The sequence below is a fragment of the Pteropus vampyrus genome, unplaced genomic scaffold (assembly GCF_000151845.1).
Source record: "Pteropus vampyrus isolate Shadow unplaced genomic scaffold, Pvam_2.0 Scaffold224, whole genome shotgun sequence".
NCBI classification, from domain to species: domain Eukaryota; kingdom Metazoa; phylum Chordata; class Mammalia; order Chiroptera; family Pteropodidae; genus Pteropus; species Pteropus vampyrus.
Window position 1 is genome coordinate 115,904 of NW_011889005.1, and position 8,947 is coordinate 124,850.

Below are 8,947 nucleotides of genomic sequence, written 5' to 3' on the forward strand. Positions count from 1 at the left end.
AAAAAATAAGCAAACCCACCGGACAGGGACGAGCACCCTCTCGTTAGCCGTGCGGTTACTGTCGAGCGCAGCCCGGCCCTCCGCGTCTAAGTTTAGCAAGTTTACACCTCCCCGCTCCATCCGTGCAGGGATGTCTGTCTGTCTGTCTCTCCTTCCGCATGGCCTGTTCCAGAGCGGACCAGAGCTCAGGCCCGGTTACGACGTGTGACCGCACCTAGTCCTGGGGCTGGTGAAGGTGCCCTCACCTTGCCCCACTTGAGGCAAGACAGAGGTGACGGGACGCGCTCATCAGTCACCCCCTGAAGGAGGCTGCCTCCACCACCCCCCCGGCTGTCCTGGAGCTGTCTGTGCTGGGTGCCCTTGGCCCCGCCCCTGAAACTTCACTCCCTCACTGGCATCTTCCAGAACCCCGTCTCGACACAGATCTGTCTGGCCCCCAATCCATCTGACATGCCTGACAGAATCATCCAGAGCCACTTCTGCCAGAGAACCACCTGGCTTCCATATCGGGACCCTCTAGCGTAGCTCACCGGGCTGCCCTGGGGAGTTCTGACCACAGGGCCGCTGTGCTGTCCGAGGCCTGCTGAGCGGGGCCGGAGCAGCAGGAGCAGGTGAAGGCGAGACCTGCTGCAAGTCTCGTCTTCCAGTCCTGTCACTTCGTCTGGATGCCCTGAGCTAGGGGACTGTGTCCAGTGGGCCTCAGCTGCAGTGGAGGTGACGGAAGGGGCAGCGTGAGATAACTCCGGTGCGCCTGGTGCATGGCAGGTGCTCCACCGAGTTCGCTCCTGCTTCACAGACCTGGGGAGGAGTGGCATCGGTGTTTCTGTGGGAGGGAGCACCCCCACCCCATCCTACATGTCCTTGTTGCTCTGCTGCTCAGATACCTTCTGTGTGACTGTGGGAAACTGTCACTTATTGTGGGGCCTCTCACATTAGGTAAGAGGTGGGGAGGGATGAGGGTTTCCTATAGTGCGGATCCAGGAGCCCTTTAAAATGCCTGGAGCAGGAATTTGTAACTGGTTTTTCTGGGGCTTCTTCAAAGTTTCATCAGAGTCTCAAAAGTTTTTCACACCCACAAAATGGTTAAGTACGTGGCCCAAAGGCTGATCCAGCCCACAGACAGTGGTAATGCTTCATAGGTGGTTTTAAGTTTGTTTTGGTGACTTGCCAGCACCAAACGTGCAGAGGAGGTCCCGTACGAATCACAGTCTCTGGCTTCTTGGGAAAAAAATGAGAAGATGTGACAACTTTTGGCTTGATTCCCTGCAAGGCTGTCGGAGTAGCTGCCCTCTTTGGCCAGCTGGGTGCCCTGCGGTCACCCGGGGCCGTCTGCATGACTGGCAGGGTCTCCCAGGCAGGGGCGGTGGCCGCTCTGGACCGGACAAGCTGGGCTGTCTCTCCTTTCGACTCCACTGTGAGAGGGCTGCAGACTGCATAAGTGCTTTCACGGTGGACACACCAGGGTGTCTGGGAGCAGGAGCCGTGGCTCACGTGGAAAGGTAACAGCCACCATAGGAAAGATCTTCTGGTGTGAACACGTGACCTGGAGGGCTGCGTGTAGAAGAGGCGACAGGTCTGTTCTCTTGGTCCCCAGGGGGTGGAAGCAGGAAGACTAGTGGGAGGAACTGCACTGGGCGCTGGATTCCAGTCCAATTCCAGTGGACACCAGTGCCAGAGGCAGGATGGCCCTTTCACAGGGCTGATGAGGGGCTGACCCGAATCGCGACCGCTCAGACCCGGTGAACACGGAAGGTCTCTCAGACTGCGATCCTGCACTTCCCAAGGGCTTCCTCCGCAGCCTGAGCATTCGGCTAGTCCTCCCTGCCCCCTCTTCTTCTGACAACAGAGGCTGGCGCAGGTCGTGTGGTCACTAAAGGCCAGGAGCGTGGACTATATGTGTCATTCATATCTTGGTTTTACGAACAATAAGGGGAGATCAGGGAGTTTGACGGACTTACCTGAGGACAGGCAGACTACAAGGAGGACTCAAAGCCACACCTGAGAGATGACAGCCCATTTTCATGTCAACAAAGGCTTTCTGCCTCATGCTGGGCAAGCTTCCCCTGGGAAGGGGACATCACTATTGATGCAGGCCCACCAGGGAGAGGCAGAAAATAAGAAAGGGCCACATTTTCCAGGGTGGGAAAGTTCCTGAGGATATTTTGGCCAACCCCCTGCTCAAGAATTGAACACATGCCAGATGGCCCAACAAATATAACTAGAAAATCGAGCAAGAGCAAGATCCGGTAAGATGGGCAAAGTGCCACCTCCCGTGTCGCGATGAGAAAACAGAGTCCAGGAGAACATGCGTAGTTTGCTTACTTTGTATTTAGCGACAGGTGGGTCTCAAACACAGGTCTCATTCGTTACGAGGACGCAGAGAGGTTAACTCTTTGATCTTCCCACCTGGGACTCGGCATTGCGTGCATGTGTGTGTGCGTGTGCTGTGTGTACTGGGGGCTGGGGCTGGTGTCCGAGATCACCAGTCCAAGGCCAGGCGGCCAGGCGGCCAGCTCCTCTTTTGCACTCTGCCTGGGGCCAGCACGGGGTTTGTTGGATGAGTAAAGGAGAACATGAGTGCAAAGTCAAATGAGTGAGTGAGACGCCGCGATCACTCCCGAGCTTTCCCATGTACCCAAACTGATCGTTTTCTTGGTGGTTTTAGTGAGTACCGTTTTGCGTTGCTTCTTAAAATGCCTTCCAGTGGACAAGACACATGCTAACCGTCCCCACCTGCTAGTGCACTGAGCATTTTTGTGCGTGTGACTTCTGTCCCTTCTGTCCCTGCAATGGTGTCCCTTAGATAATCCCCAAGGAACAGGATTTCTGAATCAAAGGGCATGAGCATTTTGATGGTTCTCAGGAGGTAGGAGGACAAAGCATTCACGAGAGGCTGAAAGCCAGGAACATCATGGCACAAAGGAAAGTCTTGGCGGACACCCATGGAATGTGTGGAGGGCGGACCTGCCAGTCCACCGTGGTTGCGAAGATGTCAGCATCCGACTGTGACAGAGCCCATCTGACGGCTAAGTTCCCTCCTTCTGTCCACCTCCTAGGCTTGTACACTCCCACTTACTGGAAGCTCACTCCTTCTAGTTAACTCTGGCTATGTTCTGAGAGAGATGAGAGTATCATTTTAATTTTTTTAACGTTTGGTTCATAATACAGTTTGAAAAAAATAGGTATGTACACCACTTTTTGGTTGAAACTATCTCTAAGGAGAAGCTTTCCTTTAAGTAAACACTGGCAGATCAAGGCCAGTTGGAGCCAGCTTTGCCTGTCAGGAGGCCAAGTTGCTGGGGGACAGTATGATCTTGGTTCCATAAAACAAAAGAAAGCAAACTAACCTCGACAGGAAATCAAACAAAATCTCACTTAAAAATAAAACAGAATTGCAAATTTCTTTGTGCTTATAGACTCAGAGTGACCACGTAGGGTTTTGCCAAATAGTCCTTTCTTTTAGAGCTCTGTCCTCTGAGGGCTGTGAGATGTCCATCTCAGCCATCCAGTCCAGTTGTCTCATCTGAGGACTAAATCGCATGTTTCCCAGGCACTTGCCCACCTTCTGCTGGCCCACCTCCAGTAACAGAGAAGTCACCGCCTCCCAGAGCAGCCTGTGGTGCACTGTTGACTATCTAGCTGAGAAGTCTTCCTCGTTATTGAAATGAGAGCTACGTCTCTGCCACTTCCAGTTGTCCTTATTTCATCTTTTTGGACGTGCTTAGAATAAATTCAGTTCAATCCCTTTCCCAGTGACATCTTTTGAACTCTGTAAAAACAAAAATAACGTATCCCCTGGATCAACGTGAGACTGAGCGCCAGCTGGCACTGGGCTGCATGTGGTACCTTCTCACATGCATCGTGTACTCCTGTAGCTAGCGATGCTATCGCCCTCTGTACGGAGGGACGAACTGAGGCTTACAGCCATTTAGTCCCATCGCTCGTAAGTGGCAGAACTGGGATTCTAACCCATGTCTCAGTGCGAAGCCCATGGCCTTAACCAAAATCCCAGAATTCACACAAAAAGTCAAATACACCATTTGGAATATCTTTTTCTATTACAAATATTTCTCATTAAAATGTTTTAAATTTTGAAAGCAACAGAAGCATATTGTTACATGAGTAACAATTTCAGCAACCCCCTGCCTTCTCACCGGGCAACTTGGCCAACAGTAGCATTCTGGCAATGAGTCTTTCACAACTTTGTATCTAAATACACACATTAATCAAAATCCAGCATTTGAACAGTTAGGGAATAACAAGACAAATAGGAAAACATTTGCGTAGCACAGCTGTCTGGCTCCCAGAAAGCCTCTTAATCACTCAAAGACTGAGTTGCTCTAAGTCACTGTGCCTTGCCTGGTCTGATGCTTGCTGCGAGACTACTGGGCAATGGTGTGATGGTCTCCATGTGTCTTTAGTGAAACTGATGGACAGAATGAGGCCCTGGACGGGGTGTTTCCAGCCTCTGTCAACACCTAATGGTGACTCGGCTTTCCCTTGCCCCGGCACTGCTGTGGGCGAGCTGGCCTGGGATTTTCCCTGCACCTCCGCTGTCTGACCTGCCTAACCCCCAGCAACCCGTGCTGCTGACAGCACTGCGTCCTCACGGGCTGTGAGCCACCAAGGCTCGTAAGCCACCAAGGCTTGTCTTTTTTTGCCACTAGGCAACGAGTCCCTCTGGTTCATGGGCTTTGTATTACCTACCTATGAACTACGAGTGTCCGCATGATGCTGGACACAGTAGGAACTGACAAATCTTTGCGAAACATAGTAATCTCGAAATGGTGATAATCAAGTGCCTGGCACGTAAATATTGGATGAATGAAATTACCATTTAACTTAAATCGTAATTAAATAAGTGACGAAATATCATAACTGTAAATGTTCCACTGACACTTCCGTGCCCAGCACAAAGCCTCACGTGCAGGCGTGCGTGACGGATGCTCTTCCTGCCCTGTCCACAGCTCCAGCTCAGGGAGGGCTCTGTCTCATGACCAGGCAGCTCTGGCACCCTGAGCACCGTCGAGGGGCCCAGGACTCACCATGTTGGTGGGGGAGGTCTGGCTTGGGTCTGAAGCCGGCCCTTCTGTTTCCAGCTGTGCAGTTTCCAGCACCTTTCAGGACATCTGTGCCGGAGCCTTTCGGCTCAGAAACACAACGTGTCAGCCTCGGGCCCTGGAGCCTCTGGTGAGTGAGCGGGTCTGACATCGTTAGCTCCCGGTAGGTCAACTTCTGTGGCCTTTAAAGGCACACGGGCCCCAGCGTCCCCCATCTGCCACACTAGCCTGTTCTCACACGGGGAAACAGCCCGCTTGATCACTCGCTCCCTGTAGTGACTTAGTGGGTGTCAACGGTATACACAGACGCCAGTTTCCATCGGCCAGCCCCTCTTTGGTCACTTCACGACAGCTGTCCCTACAGGGGTCGTCCAGTCATTCACGGAACACACTCCGAGTGCCTGCCGCGTGTCGGTGTGCTTAGGGAACGAAGGGGCAAATAAAACGCTGCCTCGATGCTGCTCACACTGTTAAGGGTGGGAGAGAGCTCAGCGTTCTGTGCCACGGAAGACAAAGAAGAGCCCGCACCCGCCATTGACATGACCACGCATCCGGTGCCGACAGGGCACGGGCACGGGCACTGCGTGTTCGCACGCCCCGCCCCGCCCACGTAACCACCTTGGAGGTTCCCAGTAACCACTTGATGTACCAGGAGAGACCTGGACAGGTGACGTGACCTGTACAAGGACGAATGCCAGAGAAGAGCCTCTCTGCTCTGCGCTGCTCCATGCTTCTCTACTCTGTACTACTCCCCGCCACCCTCCTCTACACTACTCTACTGTGCAGTGCTCCACTCTACTCTACGCTACTCTACTCCCCACCACCCTCCTCTACGCTACTCTACTCTATGCTACCCCTTTCTACGCTACTCTACGCTACCCCTTTCTATGCTACTCTACTGTGCAGTGCTCCACTCTACTCTACGCTACTCTACTCCACGCCACCCTCCTCTACGCTACTCTACTGTCACTATTCCAGGCAATGAGGAAGAGACCAGAGACGCAATCTTTAATTCCAAGGAGTTCGGTGGAAAAGATAGATCAATAAAGAGATCAATTTTAATTCCACTTGTGGAATGATAAAAACCAGGAGTCTGTGGGAGCCTAAATAAGATAGTGACACACTCCCCTCCTGGGAAATCAGGGAAGGCTTCACAGAAGGAGTGTGCATAGACTAGGTTTTGAAGGATGAGTAGGAATCTGCCTGGCAAGTAAAAGACATCATCTCGGAGGTAGCAGCAGACGCAATGTCAGAGCGTTAGGAAAATAAAATGCTGGGGTGTGGGAGCAAGGGAGGAAAGTCTTTGAGGGTGGAGAATCAGGTTCATGAGGTGGGGGTGAACAGGAACCTGAAAAAGGCAGTTGGGATCAGACCGAGAAAGGCCCGAAAGAGAAGGCTTTCACCCGGGAAATGACATCGACAGACCTGTCTCATCCGACGACATCTGTGCTGACGGTGGGCAGGCCCTGTGCAAACTCACAGAGCGTACGGAACAGGGCATTTGCCCTCTGGAGCAGACGTGGAAGTCTCACTCTCGGGGGGCAGCCAGAGGTTTCCCGGACGTTGTGTGGAGTGTGTGCTCAGACAGCGGCCGCTGAGCAGGGTGACATGTGGTGTAGAAGCACTGTCAGTGTGAAGTACGTGCTGAAGAGGGTCCTGTGGTAGTAACAGCTTCTTTAACTGAGTGCTCAGAGCTTTTTACAAATTAGTTATGGCCACCACTGACTGACAACGCGGCCCTGTGCTAGGGACACTAATCCCTCCAATCAACTGGTGAGGTGGGTTAATCCCCCTTTTCATAGACAAGGCAACGAAAGCTGAGAGAGAGAGAGAGAGAGAGAGAGAGACAGAGACAGAGACAGAGACAGAGACAGAGACAGACAGAGACAGAGACTAGCTGAAATCACGCAGCTAGTGAATGATGGAGACAGGGACCAGACCACAGCCCATCTGGCCCTATGGTCCATGGCGCTTACATCTCACAGGGAAAACGCTCCTTGTGGCTTCTTGTTCCTCTCTTCCAGAAAAAGGGGATCCTGCTGGAACAGCACCTCCGAAATCAGTGCGGGTGCTGCAGCGCTATTTATGTGCATTGCTTCATCTGACCAGACGCTGCTCAAAATAAGTTAAACAGAAATATCTGTGTCCTCAGGACCCTGTAATCTGAGACAGTCTCTTGTGAAATGAGCGGAGACAGTGTATTTGGCAGGGGCAAAAAGGAAAAGAAAAGAGAATTGGGAAGAAATCAATACTGGAAATGCGAAAAATGCGAAAGACATAAGAGCGGGGTTATGACGGCTCTAAGATGCGTGGACAGACGAGCAAAACAATAAAGAGCGATGAGCGCTCCCCGTGCTGCTAGTGGGCTGGCTGAAGGGAGGCACCCGCCCCCCGCCCGTGCCCCACCGTCGGCTGGCAGGATGCAGCGGAGGGGTGTCTGGATGGATACAGAAGTCAGCCCTTGGAGGGGGAGGCTGGACAGGGGAATTCTGGGAAAGCCCATCTAAACTGAGTTGCCAACGAGGAAGAGAAGACAAGATTTAGATTAAGGAAGAGGTTTAAGGAACAAGAGATGCCATGTAGGCGAGGCGGGGTGGAGCCCGGAGATGGGCGACCTGTCTGCTGGGCGTGCTCCGCGGTTTGCAATGAAAGAACCCCAGCTCGAACTGGCTTACATTAAAACGAACGGGCAGTTTATTCATTCTAGTGGAGAAAGTGCACTACGATATCGCCAAATGAAGAGGGTATCTTAAAGTATAAAGCCAAAAAAAAAAAAGGGAAAATACGACAGTAGTCAGGCAGTTGATTAAAAATATTTCATTAGATTTTTTATGTTTGTGGTCTCTGTCAGCTTTTAAAACTTGTAGTTTGTTGTCACCACTTTTTTTCCTTCCACATAAATAGTTACTTTGGTCCCTAAAGCAGAGACACAAAACAAAACAAAAAAACCAGGGTGGAGATGTTTGCCTCGTGGAACAGGAGCTCTGGGTGCCTCTGGCCTTTGGCAACACTTGGTGAAGATGCTCAAGTGATGAATTTGTCTTGCTCCCCTCAATGTCATGGCAAGTGGCCTTTGAAACCTCCAAACTTAGCTTCCCTTTTATGGCTTCTTACAGCCGAGGTCTCCTTGTGGTACAAACAGCTCTATTGGTTGGATGCCAACCAAACGACCCAAGCCTAGCTTCCTCCCGTGGTGTTCACCTGCCTCATGGCAAACTCGCTCATCCGTGCCACATGGAATCATGGGAGTGCAGGCCGCCCCTCCCCTGCCCTTGCATGGCCATTCTCCTCTCCTGATGCCAAGCTGACCTGCACCAGGTGACAAAGGTGAGGCTGGAGAGGCGGGTCCAAGCTGGTCCATGAAGGTCTATGAGGACGAGGCTCTGAGCTCTATCCAAAGGCCGTGAGGGTCCCGGCGGGATTTGTCCACGAGTCAAAAGGTCCTATTGTGCATCGGAAGCCTCGCTTGGGTCCAGTGATGTGCGGACAGCGAGGAAGGGGGCGAGTCTGAGGGCTGAGGCCCCTCCCGAGGCTCCTGGCTGCAGGAATCAAGAACGATGGAGGCCTTTTACTCCCAGCCATCCCTCTTGATGGCGGGCAGGCTCCTTCCCACTTGTCAGATCTCAGTTCAGATGGCCCTATCCGGAGAAGGCTTTCCTTTTCCAGAATGTAAAAAGTGTCCTATGCAAGTCACCTTCTATCGCATGACCCTGTTTTGTTCAAATCAATGACTACTCTGAGAAACCATATTGTTGTTTATTTGTTTCCTTCTTTAGCTTTTCTCTTCTCTCCCTAGAAAGGAAGGTGGAGGCAGGGATGCTGCTATGCCCATGATTAAAACACCACCGACACCTAGTCTGGGACTCAACAGGTATTCACTGAGTTAG